The sequence below is a fragment of the Dendrobates tinctorius genome, unplaced genomic scaffold (assembly GCF_039654945.1).
Source record: "Dendrobates tinctorius isolate UK_male_01 unplaced genomic scaffold, ASM3965494v1 ptg000054l, whole genome shotgun sequence".
Taxonomy (NCBI): Eukaryota; Metazoa; Chordata; class Amphibia; order Anura; family Dendrobatidae; genus Dendrobates; species Dendrobates tinctorius.
Genome location: NW_027361722.1, coordinates 5,614,626 through 5,635,471, shown reverse-complemented (window position 1 = coordinate 5,635,471; position 20,846 = coordinate 5,614,626). Strand labels below are relative to the sequence as shown.

The 20,846-nt window shown below is 43.6% G+C and overlaps 1 protein-coding gene across 9 annotated transcripts in view; it reads left to right on the top strand.

The window, feature by feature from the left end:
* The window catches only part of ZBTB20 (zinc finger and BTB domain containing 20), a 1,106,032-nt gene that overhangs the window by 248,905 nt on the left and 836,281 nt on the right, over nucleotides 1–20,846 (top strand). For all 9 annotated transcript variants that reach the window (XR_012232516.1, XR_012232517.1, XR_012232518.1 and 6 more), the window contains one exon: nucleotides 109–164. The gene's annotated coding sequence lies outside the window, so the exon portion shown is untranslated. The remainder of the gene's footprint in view (nucleotides 1–108; nucleotides 165–20,846) is intronic.

Here is a 20,846-nt window from a genome sequence, read left to right as displayed (position 1 = left end):
GTTGATATGTATACATGAGACGTTTCCCACACCCAAATCCATATCTACTCATTGAGGAGTTATTATGGGAGCTCGGCACTAAATCCACGTCTCCTCTCCTCTTTACAGAAAGAATAAGGAGCAATAGAAATTTCTGCAGCTGCGGACCCTCGGCGAGCCACCCGGTAAGTCCCCTCTTCCTCTTATCTGTATAGTGCCTGACTGTAAATATTTATCATTTATTTATTTTACGTTATTTGCTACAATACTGAAACTTTGTATCTATAAGTATCCTGGACCGATTCTTGAAGGGGTTTCCCAAGTTATCTGTACTTACTGATCGCTGACGGCAGCGATCCTGAGACCAGGCCCCCTGTGCGGTGCCATGCGTCTCCACTTCTGCTCCATCCATTGTCTATAGGACTGCTGGAGGTTATCCTCTAAAGCGTGGATGCAGCGGTGCAGCGCATGAGTCCTATGGTCAGGATAGGTGATAGGACACCCGCACTGTCCGGATTGTGACGCCATTTACGCATATTATTTGTGTAGGCAAAGAAAATGGAGATTGCGTTGTCTCTCTGCAGAGTAGAAAAGTTGTGCTTAATAGTTACTCGCCTTTTTTATTGGCTTCATAGCTCTGCACATTTTCGTCCCAGCTTTGCTCATCTCTGCTGCACCGTGTGTTGGTGTCTGGACTCCTCCTCCGGTCTTCTTTTAGAGGCGGGACCTCTTCCTGTGCTCAGCCTCCATGCTTTATACTGCTGCTCTATAAATACAGGTTGTCAGGAAGTAGATGGACACCACAGTGATCAGCAAGGAGACAAACATGGTCCTGCAGCTACAAGAGGGTCTTGTCTTAGAGATCACTTGGTGGGGGGGGGGTCCTCTCCTCTGAAAAACATCAGCCCAGTTTTGTATTATATAGCCTGCAAGCGAATGTGCAGCAAACAGCAGCTTCCCAGCAATGTCAGCCGCCCAGCGGGGATTGTGGAGGCTGCACTTGTGGACTTGTGGCCATCATCTGAGTGCCGGGGCAGCTTTCTATTGGTGAGAAGTTCCATGTTGGAAGATCGGGTGAATCGTGATCGGGTGATTCCCAGTTCACACTCCTGACTTATGTGGCAGCCGCCAATCTCTCAGGGTGGTCCGCACATCCACCTGTGTGATCACTGTGTGATTAGCTGCAAGTAACTGATCAGGGGCTTCACGTCTGCAAGTTCTCCCGATGGTCTCTAGTGTGGAGAGGAGAAACACTGTCAGCCCCCCGCCCCGGACCCCCGCTGTGTACGCAGAAGGAATCACACTGTGCAAGATGTCAATGTCAGGAGTCCGAGCATCTCCTGTGTCTATTATCTATATATTTATCTATTATCTATCTATTATCTATGTATCTATCATCTGTTATCTTTCTATTATTTATCTATCATTTATCTATTACCGTATCTGTCTATCTCCATTTATCTATCTATTATTTTTAAATTTTACTAAATCCTAGGTAAGAATGCAACCACAGGATACGGGAGTGAATCAGAACAAATAAATAATCATAATCTTATTTGTTTTTTTATTAGATCAATGACATGATAAAATACATAACTAAAAATATTAAGAAAACTGCAGGAATGAAGAAGAGGGATGTAGAACTCAAATACTAGTAATTGCTGCCTGGTAAAATTACCGTATGTGTCCAAAGTAGTAAGTGAAAGCCTGGAGCTCAAAGTATCCAAACTGAAGCCTAGAATACATAGCTCACAACCTTTTAGTAAAAAGCTTATTACTTATAGCATGTGTGTGATTAATTTGCAGAGGTCAGGGTGCAGACATAAAATGTATATCAGCCTTTTACCATATTGGTATCTCTAGTTAATCACATCTGCATCAAGGTCTGTGCAAAGCGATACAGATTCCCATAAGTGTCCCCTGTTGGAGCATAACACGATCACAGAGTCACAAAACTCAAAGGAAGTTACTTCAAATTAACTAAGACGAGGTGACACGGTGCTAAAGGAAAACCACAAAAATTTTTACCCGGATCCTGGCAGCGTGCAGAGCTGTAAATGAGTCCCGTCCCTCTGCCCCGACGCGCACATTTCGCCCAGCTTCTTTGGGTGGGCGAATTTGTGTAATACTATTATCTATCTATTATCTATCTATCTTTTATCTATCGTCTATCTATATATTTATCTATTAGCTACCGATTAGCTATTATCTATCTATTATCTATCAGTTATCTTTTATCTATCTATCTATCTATCTATATATATATATATATATATATATATATATTATCTTTCTATTATCTATCTATTTATCTTTTGTCTATTGTCTGGTTATTATCTATCTGTGTATCTATTATCTATCTTTTATCTATCGTCTGTTTAACTATTATCTATCTATCTATTGATCTATCTATCTACAGTAGATGTGATAGTGATGTATGGAGTCTCCAGCACTATTATTCCAGCTGTTCACGTTACAGGTTACATCTGGAAAGTCTCATCCTTTTCAGACATGATCCAGTGACATTTGGCTTTGGTCGCTCCCTGTGATTTTCTGCACCCACTTTCTATTTTTCGGCCGGTGCCAGCAGACGTACCCCGGTGATATCGGTGAAGGGTGGAGGCCTGCCATCACCCTGATCCCCCACAATCCGCCGGCCCTGAGTGCGGGCTCTTGTCCTGACCTATCACGTTGACGTCTTCTTTTCATGATTGCTATTATTACTTTTTAGACTCCGTGATGTAATAAGACAATGAAATATTTGGCTGTCAGGTCGGTGCGTTGTCAGGTCGGCGCGAGGCGTTGTCAGGTCGGCCGGGGCATTGTCAGGTCGGCCGGGGCATTGTCAGGTCGGCGCGGGGCGTTGTCAGGTCGGCGCGGGGCGTTGTCAGGTCGGAGCTGCGCATTGTCAGGTCGGCGTGGGGTGTTGTCAGGTCGGCGCGGGGCGTTGTCAGGTCGGCACATGGCGTTGTCAGGTCGGCACGGGGCGTTGTCAGGTCGGCGCAGTGCGTTGTCAGGTCGGTGCGTTGTCAGGTCGGCACGGGGCGTTGTCAGGTCGGCACATGGCGTTGTCAGGTTGGCGCTGCGCGTTGTCAGGTCGGCGCGGTGCGTTGTCAGGTCGGCGCGGTGCGTGGTCAGGTCGGCGCGGTGCGTGGTCAGGTCATCATGGTCACATTCTGCGCCTACAGATACTTTACTATCATTTTTTTTTTCTTTCAGGCAAAAATCCCATTCCTTGAAAGGAAAAAAAATTAATAATAAAAAAAATAGCGCAGAACAGAGTAGAGAAGGCTGTGGAAATAATTTATTTGCACTTGGTGTTGTGAATGCAGACATTAATATTAATACATTTTAGAAGGAGACAGGTTGTTCTTTACTTTGGTCCGAATCCGGAATATAAACACCGCGGGGAGGGGTATCATTAACCCTTGGCTCTCGGGCAGGGATGTATCTGAGGCTCGGGGGGGCGCGGGTCCCTGCCTGCACGGCTCGTCCGTCCGTCCCCGGATATTACAATGCACAGAAATGATTCTGTTTGGAGACGGTCCTGATTACCTATTAGTATAACCTATAATTGTAAGATGAATATATCTGGTGGCAGATTCTCAAATTAAAATGAGCATGCTCCCTGCGTCCCCGGAGGCGTTTAATCACGGGGAAAGTGCAGTAAACGGACAAGATTCATTATCTATTCAGGGCATGATTATTATTAGCTGTTTTACATTCACGCAAAAGCAGAAAAGAGCGCAGCGTTTCTCATTGCACCTTGCTGGCGCCTTTTAAGGATGCACCGGAGTTTGGCAAGCGGGATTATGTTTAGTCTCTGGAAAATGTAGATTGCGTTTAATAGACAGAGCTCAGATCCTCTCCTAAACCTAATATGCCATTAACGCCGCGTTACAGAGGGGCAGGAGGGGGGTCTCTTGGCAGCCGTAGCCTCCTTTTATCTAAATTGATGGGTGAAATGAAGCAGCACATCTAGTTTTTTTTTATGTGCAGAGATGCCGTCGTTGCCAATGCCAACCTGGACATTGTGAGCAAATAGCCCATAAATCACCGAGCTACCCCATGTAGTCAGGGTTTTTATAGTCCGGACCCCCCCCCCCCCCCACTCCAGTCCAATATGTAGGATTTTTGTCGCCGGGGTCTATTCTATATATTATGGGAAATCAGAGATCGTTGATCAGATATGGCGTCTGCTTCACCGTTTGCCTTTTTCTTTTTTTTTTTTGGCTTTTGGTGTTTACTGATGTTTATTGCACCAAATTCATCAAGATGGCACCGTGTGGTTCACAAATTTTATATAAAGTAAAAAAAAAAAATGGTCTTTTTTTTTTTTCTTTCTATTTATCATTTTTGCAACTTTTTTTCAAGCAAAAAGTTGCAAAAACAATTGGACTCCCGGAATGGAGTTCCATCAATTTTTTTATTTTGCAAATAAAGAATAATTTGAAAACATCCGAAAAGGCAAAACTCCACCCAAACTCAAGGGAGAACATATGAAATAGAATGCAAGACAGGAGCAAATAGAATAATGAACAAAAAAGTCACAAAATGAGATAAAAAACCGACACAAAGGCAATGATGAATTGAGGCTATAGTGTCCAAAAAGTGGTCCATCTCCAATAAAAAAAATCAAGTTTTCTTGTTTCTTTACAATTGGGTTACGGCTTGGAAGTCCTAATTTATGAATTGGCTCATTAAAAATGCAGAAAAAAAGTGAAAATAGTTAAATCCTATCTTATTAGCTAGTTCTGAGTTAGAGGGGTCCCTCCCTTCAGACGCTTCATAAGACAGAGTGTTAACAGCTGCTAAACGCTTCTCTCTCTGGAGGACCCAGCAATTCTATGTATAACACACAGTCATTTGATGGGAGGTGTAATACTATATTTGTCCTGCGGTGGCGCTGCAGTGGAATCCAACAATTGATGCCACTTTTCTCCCCCCCCCCCAATTTATAATTGATTGCTCCAGGCAGCAAAATGACCATAAATGAACTTATGAAGGGAGATTCTCAACACTAAGCGCTGTATATTGTAAAGAAATTGTGCTGAATATTCTGAAAATTGTAGATCTGGTCATTATTGGTCTCATCCAGTGAAGGAAGCATCCTATGGGAGAGTTCTGGATAGAGAGCGGATACCAAGAGCATCTCTCTCTCTGGAGGACCTGTCCTGTCCTGCATTACACTGACATCCCATGTAATGCTTCAGCTGTCCTGTGGTGGTGCTGTAGGGAAATAATTGACTTACTGCCAGGTTTCCTAACAAATCACAGCTGATCGCTTAAGGTCTTTTCGTATAATGCAGACATTTAAAACCCAAATTAGGAAATACCTTATATCTGTAACATAAAAATAGGTTTTGAGGCCCATCACGTATCAGCATATTTTAAATCGTTCATGGACAGAGACCAGCGTATCCAAAATTTAGAGAGACCGAGAGAGTGGAGAAAACCTGGTGAGGAGGTGATCCTATTAAAGGAATAAGTCTGAAAGAAAGATTCTGGATTCTTACATTGGGCACATTGTCTCTGAAAGTCACAACATTGATCTAGAACTGTGTCCTGTATAGATTAAAGAGAGCCAGCCGCCAGGTCAGAAGTGACTAGGTTCTGCCCTTATTTTGTTCCCACTGCTCTCTAGTAGTATTCTGTTGTTGTTGTTTTTTTAACCGCTGTACGGTTCCAGACCGAAGGGCCTTTAATTTAGTGCTGAGTTTTATGATTTTTTTTACCAAGTGGCGGTAACTCTGAGGATCCTCGGGGGCGTGACTTCAGGCTGCTCATAATTCCCTTTATTACGAGCAGGGCAGTTGTCATGCTATGGCAAGATATTTATTATATCTAAAATGCCTTTTGTTTTTTCAAATTTGCCATACGGTCCGGAGATATGGGCCTTTTTATTCAGTGCTCATTATTATGATCTTTATTTAGGGGTTGGGACTCACAGAAGTCTTGCCCCCGAGGATCCTGTGAGCACCGCCCTTTGGGTAAAAACCATAAAAAGTAAATACACTAAATATTACGGCCCATATCTCCAGAATTGTACGGCAATTAAAAAAAAATGTAGTGCTAATTGTATCAGCGGGAAGAAAATAAGTGCAAAAACTGAACACCTTTCACCTAATTACAGCTTCTCTTTATAGATCATTTTAGTCATTCTCAATGGTATGAGTTTATACATTGGGTACTACGGTGTTGCGGTTTTATTTTAAGTCCTTCCTCGTTCTTAACGTGCCACTGATTCTGTAGGGGCTTGATTTATTTTATCCAGTGCAGTCTACCTGGTACTGGTGGTGTACCTCTATACTTTCAAGTAAGCTGTCATATGTATACATCAGGAATAACACTATTTCTGGCAATTGTTTCTGTTGTTTCTGCACTTTATATCGGTTTTGCACTCTGCAGGCTCGTTCACTGATTTTCAGTTGTCTCTGAGCTACTGGGTGGAGACGAGCTGCTATGATTTCTCCCATACACGGCACGCACACAGACGTGAGGGATTCCTCCTCTCCTGTCTCTATCTAGCACATGTTCAGAAGTAGCTGCCGCATGGACAGCAGCACTGAGCTATGTATAGTGCTGGCCAGTGTAGATGTGAATCCAGCTGGTGAGGTAAAAGACTTGTTTGAAATCTCAGGATGATCTTTCTGCATCGCCCACTGCTGTTTTTTTTTCTTGCCCTGCTTTTCACTTGTCCTACATCTCTCCCTTTTCCATAGAGTATAATATGAGGGGTACTCTGACTCCTCATGATGCTGACCAGCCATTTTGTGTTGAGCAGGCCATAGTTGAGCTATGAAGCACAGGTGAGGGGAACACGTGGCTCATGAGTTGACAAAGAATAACATTTTTCAGATAAAATTTCTTACAGCGTTTCTTAAGTTTTCTTAGATTTTTGCAAAGTTTTCTGAAATTGCAGCCGATGTTTAATAGTGTTAGGCGTGCAGATGCATCAGGGTGGGAGTGGCGGTTAAGGCGCCACACTCTTCCTACGACAGCCCATGTTCATGAATGCGAACTAACAACTCCTCTGGAGTCTGATTGGTTCTTCTCATCACATGACTTTTTAATGAATGGAAGATCCTGTATAAGGCCTGTTTCACACATCCGTTTGTCTCCATCAGTCAAAATCCGCCGTTTTGCAAAAAAAAAACGGATCCGCCATTTCTCTTGGCGGATCCGTTTTTTTTCCCATTGACTTGCATTATCGGCGGATCTTGACGAATGGTCAATCTGTTGGATCCGTTTTTTTACAGATCTGCCAAAATTTTGGCGTCCGGTGACATGACAGAATGGACAATGAAGCGTTTTTTAGGCTGGCCGGATCCGCATTTGACACTGCTCATGCCCGGAAGCATTGCCTTTGCCGGAAATTTAACCCTAAATCCCGTTCTGGCGGTTGGTAAAAATCTCTCTCCCGCTCTCTCTCTCTCCTTCCCCCCCCGGCACGGGTTCCTTTAAATTTCTGCCTTCCCCGGATCCGTCAAAGCAACGGTTCGGTAGCACGCGTTGCTTTCAAAACGGTTGCGGATTCGTGTCCCGCCATTTTCGCGGATTGCAGCTGATGTAAAAGACGTATATGTGAAACAGGCCTTAGTGTCTTGTTTTATATATGTATTAAGTGTATTATGATTCAGGCTCATTCATTAGAGAAGGCATTAGATGGAATGTCTGAAAAAATCCCCAGTGACAAGTTTAAAAATTAGAATAGTATTTTTTTTTTCAATACAAATTGTAATAACAAAATAAATTGCCAAAATGTTTTTTAAAAAATATAAGTAACACAAATACTTGATTTAAACAATAAGTTATTAAAATCTCCTTTTGAGTATAAAAAGGGAATTGTGTGAAGATTTTACCCAACCCAAGTTTCGCCTGGAATGGCTTCATCTGGGGCTGACAGACCGGAGCATCCTGTACAATGATGTTTTAATGCATCATTATTTAAGTACAATAAATTCCTTGTGTGAAGTTGCTAAATACTCTCAGTCCTTCACTACTGGTCGTGTTCCCTTCGACTGCATATGAGGAAACATGCCCAAGAAAAGTTACACTTCTGTGATTAGCACTTGTATATCCAGGGAGTGTATATGATCCAGTATCTTATCATAGATCTCAACTTCCTTGTGCGATGCCCAGAGCCTGTGCGTGACATAGATTAAAAAGAGAATTGGCTGAGTGGTTTGCCCAATTCGAGTTTCGCCTGGAATGGCTTAATCCGAGGCTAAGAGACAGGAGTATCATGCACAACCATAAGCTTTAATGCAATATTCTTTATGTATAATAAATTCTTTGTCTGGAGAAAGAATTGTCTGGGTGTTCGGGTGTCTCTGTCCCTCACTATTGTTCCCTGCAACTTGATAAGAGGAAGAGGAGACATGTCCAACAAGGGTTACCCTCAGCTGAGATGCTTCTGTATGACCAGGGTGTATATATGATCCAGTATATTTACCTTAGATCTTGAGTTACTTGTGGGATGCCTGAGCCTACATGTTACGTATATTGACATATTGCTTCCACTATAGGAGCGTGACCGGCGGCTTCTACGTTTCTGGAGGAGATTTGATGGTGACCACTGAACATTAGCAGGCTGCCTCCAGGTTGATAATTTGACTTTTATCACTGAATTCCAGCTCTTGCACATTGATAATCTGTGCACCATATTCTGCCATCTCTGCTGGTGATGGTCCAAATTTATAGGTCCAATCCACCACCTAATTCACCGGTTCCTTCATTTATTCTCTTTCCTCCTCATTTTCCCCGGATCACTTCTGACATTCTAGCACCTATAGCTTTGTCCACAGCCTTATTTTTTTTTTGCCCTTCCCATCAGGTTTTTCCCCCTTTTCCATCCCCTCCTGCTCCCATCATCTTCCAGGTGTGTCCTCTCGCCATCATTCACGTCTTCTTCCCGATGACCACACTGTAAATGCCGCCGTGAAGTCTTAAATCCGCACTTTTGTCTTCGCCTGTTTCCTCTACCCTCCGAAATGTCAAGTTTACACAGAGCTAGTATTTCTATTTCAGTAGTTTTGCAGAAGGTGATAATTAGCGGCTTTTCTTTCTCAGGGATTAACAGTTCTCCAACAGGTTTTGACAGGAAGGAGGAGAAGATGCGAGTAACATCCTTACTGCGAACGCTGCTCATTGCAATGTACCGCACATAACAATGGGGACGGCTGGTAAACAGCACATCTCTCCCACCAGTGACACGTTCACCAGAGATGTCTCCGCTCCTATAGCCACATCTGCAGAGGAGCTTTTATTTTGGGACAGTCTCACTTTCATGCAGTCGATTTCAGGTTAATCAAGCTTCTTTCTAATTAGACTCATTAAGGGTTTTAGTGCAGCGTCCATGACAGAGATGTGCTACAACGATATGATGACGTTAGGCATAAAAACCTAGCAGATCTTAATTTATTATTGATACTGAGAAACGTAACTTTGCCCCCAAACCTCCCCATGTATACTGCTCTATTCTTGTGGGATTGAGGGGGTTCTGAGCTCCTGGAGGCCCCCAGGCTGCATGATGTCCCAGTGGTCAGCACTGTAGACTAACAGCACCACGGTCCTGGGTACGAATCTCACCTGAACTGTATATGCATTTTTCCTCCAGGTTCTCTTTTTTCCAACATACAGAGTAACTATGTTTCTGATTTTCTGGTTATGGCGTTACTATGTACAAACTGTACATTACATTACTGATCCTGAGTTACATCCTGTATTATACTCCAGAGCTGCACTCACTATTCTGCTGGTACAGTCACTGTGTACATACATTACTGATCCTGAGTTACATCCTGTATTATACTCCAGAGCTGCACTCACTATTCTGCTGGTGCAGTCACTGTGTACATACATTACATTACTGATCCTGAGTTACATCCTGTATTATACTCCAGAGCTGCACTCACTATTCTGCTGGTGCAGTCACTGTGTACATACATTACATTACTGATCCTGAGTTACATCCTGTATTATACTCCAGAGCAGCACTCACTATTCTGCTGGTGCAGTCACTGTGTACATACATTACATTACTGATCCTGAGTTACATCCTGTATTATACTCCAGAGCTGCACTCACTATTCTGCTGGTGCAGTCACTGTGTACATACATTACATTACTGATCCTGAGTTACCTCCTGTATTATACCCCAGAGCTGCACTCACTATTCTGCTGGTGCAGTCACTGTGTACATACATTACATTACTGGTCCTGAGTTACATTCTGTATTATACTCCAGAGCTGCACTCACTATTCTGCTGGTGCAGTCACTGTGTACATACATTACATTACTGATCCTGAGTTACATCCTGTATTATACCCCAGAGCTGCACTCACTATTCTGCTGGCGCAGTCACTGTGTACATACATTACATTACTGATCCTGAGTTACATCCTGTATTATACCCCAGAGCTGCACTCACTATTCTGCTGGTGGAGTCACCGTTACGATCTAAATTCATGCTCCCAATGGTATAAATACTTATGGACACAATGAATGAGAGTTAGGCAAAAATCACACAGTCTGTGCAGTACGGAGCTGTTTGCCTGTAGCGTTCCATGTATTACCGCTGACTGACCCCAGTATTTTGCATTATTGACCTGTGCAGGTGACAAGCTTTTCCCATACAGTCGGAGCTGCATATTACAGACTTGGGGTGGCTACTAACACTGCCTCTTGAGTGATCTCCTGGAGATTGTCCGCCCCATTGATGTCTGTGGGAGTGCTACTAACACTACCTCCTGAGTGATCTCCTGGCGATTGTCCGCCCCATTGATGTCTATGGCAGTGCTACTAACACTGCCTCCTGAGTGATCTCCTGGAGATTGTCCTCCCCATTGATGTCTGTGGCAGTGCTACTAACACTGCCTCCTGAGTGATCTCCTGGAGATTGTCCGCCCCATTGATGTCTATGGCAGTGCTACTAACACTGCCTTCTGAGTGATCTCCTGGAGATTGTCTGCCCATTGATGTCTGTGGCAGTGCTACTAACACTACCTCCTGAGTGATCTCCTGGAGATTGTCCGCCCCATTGATGTCTGTGGCAGTGCTACTAACACTACCTCCTGAGTGATCTCCTGGAGATTGTCGCCCCATTGATGTCTGTGGGAGTGCTACTAACACTACCTCCTGTGTGATCTCCTGGAGATTGTCCGCCCCATTGATGTCTGTGGGAGTGCTACTAACACTACCTCCTGAGTGATCTCCTGGAGATTGTCCGCCCCATTGATGTCTATGGCAGTGCTACTAACACTGCCTCCTGAGTGATCTCCTGGAGATTGTCCGCCCCATTGATGTCTGTGGCAGTGCTACTAACACTGCCTCCTGAGTGATCTCCTGGAGATTGTCCGCCCCATTGATGTCTGTGGCAGTGCTACTAACACTGCCTCCTGAGTGATCTCCTGGCGATTGTCCGCCCCATTGATGTCTATGGCAGTGCTACTAACACTACCTCCTGTGTGATCTCCTGAAGATTTTTCACCTCTGCTCCTGGGATCAGTCATTACTGCGGCAGGACTAGGCATCCTGAATGCTATGATGAGCTTGCCGGTGTGAATACTATACATTCAGCAATAACGAAGTCTGGCTGCAGATGTGTAAGTAGATTATATTTGCCCAGAATTTGCTTTATTGTGGAGGTTGAGCTCTCGAGCAGCAAGTCTCTGAGTTTCCTCTATGGTATTACTTTTTCATGTTCAATGGATGTGTTGCAACCTCGGTGTCACGAAACGGCTCACCAGTGTTTCCTTTCTAGAGGACAAAACACTTAGAAAAAGAGACACAAGGCTCCTGCTGTGCTTTATAATGCTAATATATTTGCATGTAAGCATCACAGAACACCATGGCTTCCAGCTTTCTTGCTCTTGATGTGTCAGGCGCACTGTGCTTACATCCCTGTAATACTCGCTAACTGTTGGTTTCAATCACAACATTTCTTGGAGGATGAAATTTGGAATCAGAACAAATGGTTCAAACCAGAAAATCTGCTCCTGGCTAACTGTACGTGGAGCGCGCGGCTTCAACCAGAGCTGTTTTCCAGAATCTTTACAATCCTACATCCCTTTAATTTAATAACAAAAATTTCAGCTGTTTTGATGTTCAGGAGGAAATGGAGAAATATGAGACATACGGTGTGTAGACCCGTCATACACCAAGGTGGGAGCTGTTCCTGAAATTCACACAATGATCCATCATCTAATGACCCCGACTCTCATCCAAGGGATAAAAACATTTAGAAACAATTCATGATTGACACTTTTTGGATTTGTGACCAATGACGTGTTGTACAGTTTGGCGTTAATTTAATATCTCTGTAGTGTTCTGTCCTCGCTAAATGAACCGGAATTCATGTAGCTTATACAGGCAGCTAAACCGCTATACCGGGGAGTCCAGTAAGGAGACTGTAGGTTGAATCTGTGCTTTATTGAACTTGGTGGTATATTGATGCGGTGAAACTACAAATAAAGCATATACATAAACTGAGTCAATTCAGAGTACATCAGGGATACATATCATACATAACACATTAAGAATCAACATCTGCACTACTAGCTGAGGAGGGGGAAACTAACTGAGCAGGCTGATCTGAGACAGGAATTAGACACAGGAAGCATGTTTGCTTACCAGCGATGCTGACACAAGTGGAGGAGAGGAATGTAAAATGCTTCCAGAATGCAGGCTGAGAGAAAATGGTGAACTGGAGGGAAAAATGGGGGCTGGACTAACCATAATCCTTTGCAAACTTACCAGGGTGCCTTGCAACTTTCCCAGAATACATTGTGAACGGAGGGAAAAAAATAGAAACAAAAATGAAAGTAAAATAGAATAACACTGCGGTTATGACTCTGGCCACTAGATGGAGCGAGAAACAATGAAAACATTAAATCTATGGATGAAACTGAACATTTTGAATATTCACTAGTAATATTAACAGTTAGACAATCAAACATTTTGAATTAAGTGTCGGAGACAGAACACAGAGTAAATTTTAATCTGGGGTGGTAAAGGAATTAAATGTGAAAGTTCAGTTTATGGTCAAATTTTATGGTGGTAAATTAGTTAATGGTGATATCCCTGGCTGTCTTAGGTTGTGAAAGGCTTACTGCAGACTTCCATGATTGTATAGGGTGGAAAGTGGGGTTGTTGTGAAAATATGTGGTGGTCTATAGTCCCTGGTCGCCTGGGGCAGTGAAGGGGTTTATGGTAAAGTCCCTAAGGGTCTAAGACACAGCGCTATGGAGTCGATGTCCATTTTGGTGGAGTCTGTATAAAATGGACCGACTCAGACTCCTAAAATGTATATTAAATTGGGTGCAGTAGTACAATACAGGATGAGCTGTAAATATTTACATAAGAACTTTGAAAAGTTATGAAATGTCCTATAAATGTCTGTTCTGTTCTTGATCTAAGGATCTCGGCTTTTAGTTGAGACGAGTCTGTTTTACACCTTATGTACATACTCAGTAGTGACCGGCGCTGTCGAGTCTCCACAGCCCTGTTATGACAGTCAATGGGTCCATGATAGAGTTTCTGGTTGAGAAGCGTAGTGAAGTGGATCATAATGAAGGCCCCGGTGGTCTAGTAAAGGCTCATTATAGTTTCTTGTTGTCTAGGGCAGTGAAGAAGGCCAAGGGAACGTCCCTAGTAGTCTAGGACACTCAAGGGGTTCATGACATAGTTTCTGTTTGAGAAGCTCAGTGAAGAGTATGAAGGGGATCATGATAAAGTCTCTGGTGGTCTAGAGCAGCGAATGGGGATCATGATATAGTTCCCGATGATCTAGGGCAGCGGTGGAAATCATGATAAAGTACTTGGTGGTCTAGGGCAGCAATGGAGATCATGGTAAAGTACTTGGTGGTTTAGGATAGTAAAGGAGATCATGATAAAGTCCTTGGTGGTCTAGGGCAGCGGTGGATATCATGACAAAGTACTTGGTAGTCTAAGGCAGCGAACGAGATCATGACAAAGTCCTTTGTTGTAGGGCAGCGAAGGGGGATCATGAAAAAGTCTTTGGTGGTCCAGGGCAGCAATCGAGATCATGATAAAGTCCTTAGTAGTCTAGGGCAGCGGTGGAGATCATGATAAAGTATGTGGTAGTCTAGGTCAGCGAAGGGGATCATTATAAAGTCTTAGGTGGTCTAGGGTAGCGAAGTGGATTATGCTAAGGTCTTGGTGGTCTAGGACAGGCAAGGGGTTCATAGTAGAGTTTCTGGTGTCTCCTACCAATCAGTGCAGAGTAGGACCACTTCTAGGTTGTTCCTGGCTCTACTTCCCTAAGTGGCCCATAACAACCTAGGTTACCTTTTTGATTGCACAGTTTGCAACCGCCTTAAACCATGTCTTGGGGCTCAGATTTTTATATCCCCGCGTTCTCTCAGTGGCAGCAGGAATATTTTGGCGTTGCTCATTTTGCAGTCCCCTCCTTTACTTGTCCTGGCACCTCAGAAGCCAAAGACCTCTTGACCATGGGTGACTCCTTCCGACACTTGGACCCCAGACAGCGAGATGTGACATTGTGGCGTGAACTTATGGCTCTTGTCAGCCCTTCATGTGTTACTTTTGTTCTTGCTGAAATAAAACCCTGTCTCCTCATTTATTAATCATACACAGGAGAAGTTTTCTTCTTTGTTACCTGCTATGAAATCCAATCACATTATCATTGTTAGCTGCAGCCCCATGCAAGGAAATTATATGATTCCCCTCCAGTGTCCTGGAATGAACTCGGAGCCCCAGCAACAGGTTGCGGATGGTAATGTCCCGGGAGGACTTGCATGGCATACCTTTATCTGAAGGCATAAATCAGATGTATGTGCAACATTTTTTATCAGAAGGAGGAATGATTCATCGTTCCCATAAAGTATAACGTGCCCTTCGTTACATGGATAATTTTTATTATAGCTTGGCACAGCCTTAACGCTCAGCTATTTCTGTTTGCTCTGTCCATATGTTGTAACATTGAGAGGGGCAGATACTTTCCCAGAACATGTTCTCTGATAAGAAGACACCACTTGGCAGCCCTGACTATGTGGGTTGCTGTAGACCGCACCTCTCGGCATTGATTCTTGAGCCTGCCAGCATGGCATTGACTGCAGCACTATAGTGAGTCATTCTAGATAGGTGCTATCAGTATCAGGGCTATGTATAGCAGCGTAAATAGCGATAGCGTGTTTGTAAACATCGTATAAACTTAATGCAAGGACACATCTCCGCAGTTATCAGCCAGAGGGTACATGCCAGGCATATCTGGACCGGAGCTTGTTTGTTCCATCTCTCGTAGTGCTAGGCAGGGTCAGGACACCACCTACTTTTGATCTATAAACCCCTGGTCTCTGGCACGTTACTCATTAATATGGCTTTATGTATCACAAAGGGACTTTATGCACTCGTCTCAGTATATAGTATAGCTCCAGATTAATTGGTGCATTCGCGTTGGTACAGGACCCCAGGAATGTTGCTGTGCGTTACATATCATATTAGTGCAGGTTACAGAGTAGTGTTACTTAAAGGGGAATTCCACTTTACAGCAGATGTCCAGTCGTAATCCCACCAATTATTTGTAACTAGAGTTGAGCAAACCTATTTGCAGGAACCTTGTCCAGCGGTTACGTTGGTAGTCTATGGCCGTCGGTCCAGAGCCCTGCTAACGTCAATCTATCCGCATCCTCGGTGCCTCTTCTGATAAGTAGATCTGATGCCAAATCAGCAGTCAGAAAAGGCACCGAGTATTACGGCAGGAAGGAGGAGGTTTCCGATGACCATGTCCTACAGACGTAGTGGCCAGACCAGAGCCTTTCGAACCTCCTCCGACCTGCATCCCCGATATCTCTTCTGATTAGTAGGTCAGGTGCAAAACATCAATCAGAAAAGACACTGGAGATGCCAGCAGGTAGGAAGAGGTTCTCAGGACTGTGGTCCAATGACCATGTCCTACTCACGTGGCCACCGGACCAGAACCCGCTGAACCTCCTTCGATCCACATTCCCAATGTATCTTCTGATTGGTAGGTCCAGTACAAACCATCAAACAGAAAAGGCGTTGGGGACGCCGCTTTATATTTCATATAGAGATAGATATAAGAATAGACGGAAATTCACTTGTCGGCTTCTGTAAAATCACTGAAGGAGCCGACAGGATGGAAGACATGGTTTACATACAGTAAATAGATGCAGGTAGATATATAGATGTCAGTGACCAATACAATTAGTAGTGTGTGTGTGCAAATTATTGTTAGGCGTCTGGGTTCTGCGTCTGCTCTGCAGGAATCCAGAGTCTCACATCCTGCGGTCTCCTGCTGTCTTTCTACTGCAGAGAAGAATACTTTGCAGCAGACCGCTCCAGAAACTAAGGTCCTCTGTGCTCCTACTAGGCATGCTCACAAGACAATCTCCCATTGGAGATCGGGAGTCATGTGCCCAGGTCCTGCTTCAGATCTCATTGGTCCATCTCGGAGATCTGGAAGGTCCCGGACGGCTATAAAAAGCGTGAAAGACCGTTCGGCCATGCGCTAGTATAGACTTATCAAGCTAATGTGTGAATGGTGACGGATGTATGACTCTGGTGACTGATTCATTTGAAACCCCTTCCCTCTGATATTACGTATGTGGATAGGGAATTGATGCAGCAGTCAGCGCCAGTCAGTGGCAAGTCTTAGGCCACTGTGCACACCGCACCTCTACTCTAGCGTCCGACACTGCGCCTGCTTCCTAGCTTTGTCGACTAGCGGCCGTGCCCTACGCCGCGCTGCAGTTGCAGCCCTCCTTGGCAGTAGCGACGCCGCACACATGGTAGCTCTAGATGGACGCAGCTCCTCTGTCTTAGGTCCTGCTCCTGTGACCTGATACCGTGTGGGCATTTCCCTGTGGTCTGTGACACTAACAGGCTCAGCGTTTTCGTATGTTTATGTTGTGGCGCCTCTGTGTGTGAACAGAGCCCGCTTTGCGCACTTCGGGTGAAGTCTAACCCGAGTGCATTATACCGTCATATTACTCGCCTGTCATTACCTAGCAGCGGTGTAACATCTACTGCACGGTGGACCCCGAGCGGCGAACGCACTTTATTATTTATTTTTATTTAGTGCGTTCCGCCGTTCCTAACATTTATAGGACATGTATGTAATTAATAAAAGATTCTTTTTAGGGAAAAAAATGGTGTGGGTTCCTGCGCAATTTTTGGAACCAGCAGAGGGAAAGCCAGTGCCTGGGCGCAGATACTAATAGCCTAGGAAGGGACCATGGTTATTGCCCCCCCAGCTAAAGACATCAGCTCCCAGCCACCCCAGAAAAGGCACATCTCTAAGATGCGCCAATGCTGGCACTTAGCCTTGCTCATCCCACTTGCCCTTTAGCGGTGGCAAGTGGAGTAATAGTTGTGGGGTTAATGTCACCTGTGTTTTGTCTGGTGACATCAAGCCCACGGCTTAGTAATGGAGAGGTGTCAATAAGGTGCATATCTATTACTAATCCTATAGTTGTTACAGGTTAAATAAAGACACAGCCAGAATAAAGTATTTTAATGAAATATAAAACACTACACAGTTTCCCATATTTATTATACTCTTAATCCATGCAACTCCCTCTATCTCCTGTAAAAAAAATAACCAACAATATACCAAACCTGTCCGTCGTTGTGTCCCACGCCGTAATCTATATCTGGGGTATAAACCGTTTACAACCATGATGGTGCTGAGATGCGACCGCCCCAGATGTAAACCACAGATGAATGAGGAGATGCTGCCAGCGCAGCTTCAGTGATTAGCAGTGATGTCAGTGATGCTGCGCCCCCTCACAGTCTGAACTGCGATGATCTCTGGAGCATGGGAAAATGAACTGTCTTATTGACACCTCTCCATTACTAAGCCGAGGGCTTGATTTCACCAGACAAAACAAAGGTGACATTAACGCCACAACTATTATCCCACCGCTACAGGGCAAGTGGGATGAGCAAGGCAAGTGCCAGCAATTGGCACATCTTAGAGATGCGCCTTTTCTAGGGCGTCTGGGAGCTGATGTCTTTAGCAAGGGGGGTGCAATAACTATGGTCTCTTCCTAGGCTATTAATATCAGCCCCCAGGCACTGGCTTCCCTCTGCTGGTTCAGAAAATTGTGCGGGAGCCCATGCCATTTTTTTCTCCAAAAAGAATCTTTTATTAAGATTCAGAAAGAGAATTGGAGGGATCCAATGGCTGGATATCCTTAAAGACAAAAATGTCCAGGAAGGATGGGAAATCTTGAAAAATGAAATTCTCAAAGCACAATTGTTAACAATTCCGAAAAGAGGGAAGAATAGGAAGCATTTAAGGAAGCCAGGATGGATGACCACAGAACTTAAGCACATGCTAAAAAGGAAGAAAAAAATGTTTATAAAATGGAAAGAGGGAGGCATATCTAAAGAAGAATATAATGCTGTCTGCAGAACCTGCAGGGCACAAATCAGATTACTAAAGCTGACAATGAATTGAGGCTTGCAAGAGATGTCAAAAGCAATAATAAAGGATTTTGGGGATATGTCAAAAGTAAAAGAAAAGTCAAAGATGCTATAGGATTTTTACAGGATGAAAATGATGAAATGGTAAGACAGGATGTTGAGAAGGCCGAACTTTTAAATTCCTATTTTGCATCTGTTTTCTCTCAGAAAGGAAATGTAACATCAACTGTTCTTCACTGTCCTATTAAGGGAATAGAAGAATCTAGGATATCTATAACCAGAAATCTAGTGAGGAAACACTTAGCTAACCTAAATGAATTCAAGTCTCCAGGTCCAGATGAATTACACCCCAGAGTACTGAAGGAGATAGCAGAAGTAATTTTTGAACCCCTCTCCATAATCTTTGAAAATTCTTGGAGAACAGGAGAAGTCCCAGAAGACTGGAGAAGAGCAAATGTTGTTCCTATCTTCAGAAAGGGGAAGAAGGTGGACCCAGGCAACTATAGGCCGGTGAGTCTGACTTCTATACCAGGAAAGATCTTTGAACAAATTATTAAACAACATGTATGTCAGTACCTGGATAAGAATGAAGTGATTAAACAGAGTCAGCATGGGTTTGTAACTAATAAGTCATGTCAGACTAACTTAATTTCCTTCTATGACGGAATCACTGATTGGGTGGATCAAGGAAATGCTGTAGATATAGTATATCTTGACTTCAGCAAAGCATTTGACAAAGTCTCTCATACAATCCTTATTGAAAAAATGACTAAGTATGGAATGGACAAGGCAACTGTTAGGTGGATTCATAACTGGCTTAGTGATCGGACCCAAAGAGTGGTCGTAAATGGCTGCACATCCAGTTGGAAGAATGTCTCAAGTGGGGTACCACAGGGCTCTGTCCTGGGCCCTGTATTGTTCAACATCTTTATCAACGATTTAGATGAAGGAATTGAGGGTAAACTGATTAAATTTGCTGATGACACAAAGCTAGGAGGGATAGCTAATACTAGAGAAGAGAGAGAGAGGATTCAAAAAGATATAAATAAACTGGAAAAGTGGGCAGCAACTAACAGAATGGTTTTTAACAGGGAAAAATGCAAAGTACTACATCTGGGTAATAAAAATGAAAAAAGCATATACAGAATGGGAGGAATAGGGCTAAGCAACAGCACATGTGAAAAAAACTTGGGTATACTAATAGATCACAGACTGAATATGAGTCAACAGTGTGATGCAGCAGCAAAAAAGGCAAATGCAATTCTAGGATGTATTAACAGAAGCATACAGTCTAGATCACGTGAAGTCATTAATTCCCTCTACTCCTCTTTGGTCAGACCTCATCTGGAATATTGTGTCCAGTTTTGGGCACCACATTTTAAAAAAAGACATCAACAAACTGGAGCAAGTTCAGAAAAGAGCGACCAGAATGGTGACCGGTCTGCAAACCCTGTCTTATGAGGAAAGGTTGCAGGATTTGGGAATGTTTAGCCTGCAAAAGAGAAGACTGAGAGGAGACTTAATAGCTGTCTACAAATATCTAAAGGGCTGTCACATTGTAGAAGGATCAACTTTATTCTCATTTGCACAAGGAAAGACTAGAAGCAATGGGATGAAACTGAATGGGAGGAGACACAGATTAGATATTAGAAAAAACTTTTTGACAGAGTGATCAATGAGTGGAACAAGCCGCCACGAGAAGTGGTGAGTTCTCCTTCAATGGAAGTCTTTAAACAGAGGTTGGACAGACATCTGACTGGGATGATTTAGCGAATCCTGCTTTGAGCAGGGGGTTGGACCAGATGGCCCAGGAGGTCCCTTCCAACTCTACCATTCTATGATTCTATTACATACATGTCCTATGATTTGCACACACACACACACACACACACTACTAATTGATTGGTCACTGACATCTATATATCTTCATATTCTGCATCTATTTACTGTATGTAAACCATGTCTTCTATCCTGTCGGCTCCTGCAGCTGTCCTACAAAAGGGGTAGAACTGCTTCCGTGTACTAAAATCTCTGAATCCGCACTGTCTACCGATAGCTTATGGTTCAAGGCTTTTTAAAGTTTCAGATATTGGCTTACTGGGTGGCTACCTATAGGTGACACTAAAGCGACTGCGAGCTTTCTTCTGAAGAAGTGATAATTTACATAATTTTCCCAGGGAACATTGCCTGGCAGGTGAATCTCCACAAGGAGAGCCAGTGCCTTACAGAAAGAGTTCTTAACATTGCTCACTATTTGTGTACTTTCCCCAAGGTTCAGTATATCGGTAATGCCCCCCCACTCATTATTTTCTTCAGTGTTCCCTGATTATATTTGCTCTACTGAATTCAGTTTAAAGCTATGTTAAAATCTCAAATCCACTCTCTCATAAAAGGCTCAGACTTTTCTGCACCCTCATGCTTTACCCTTCAGCTT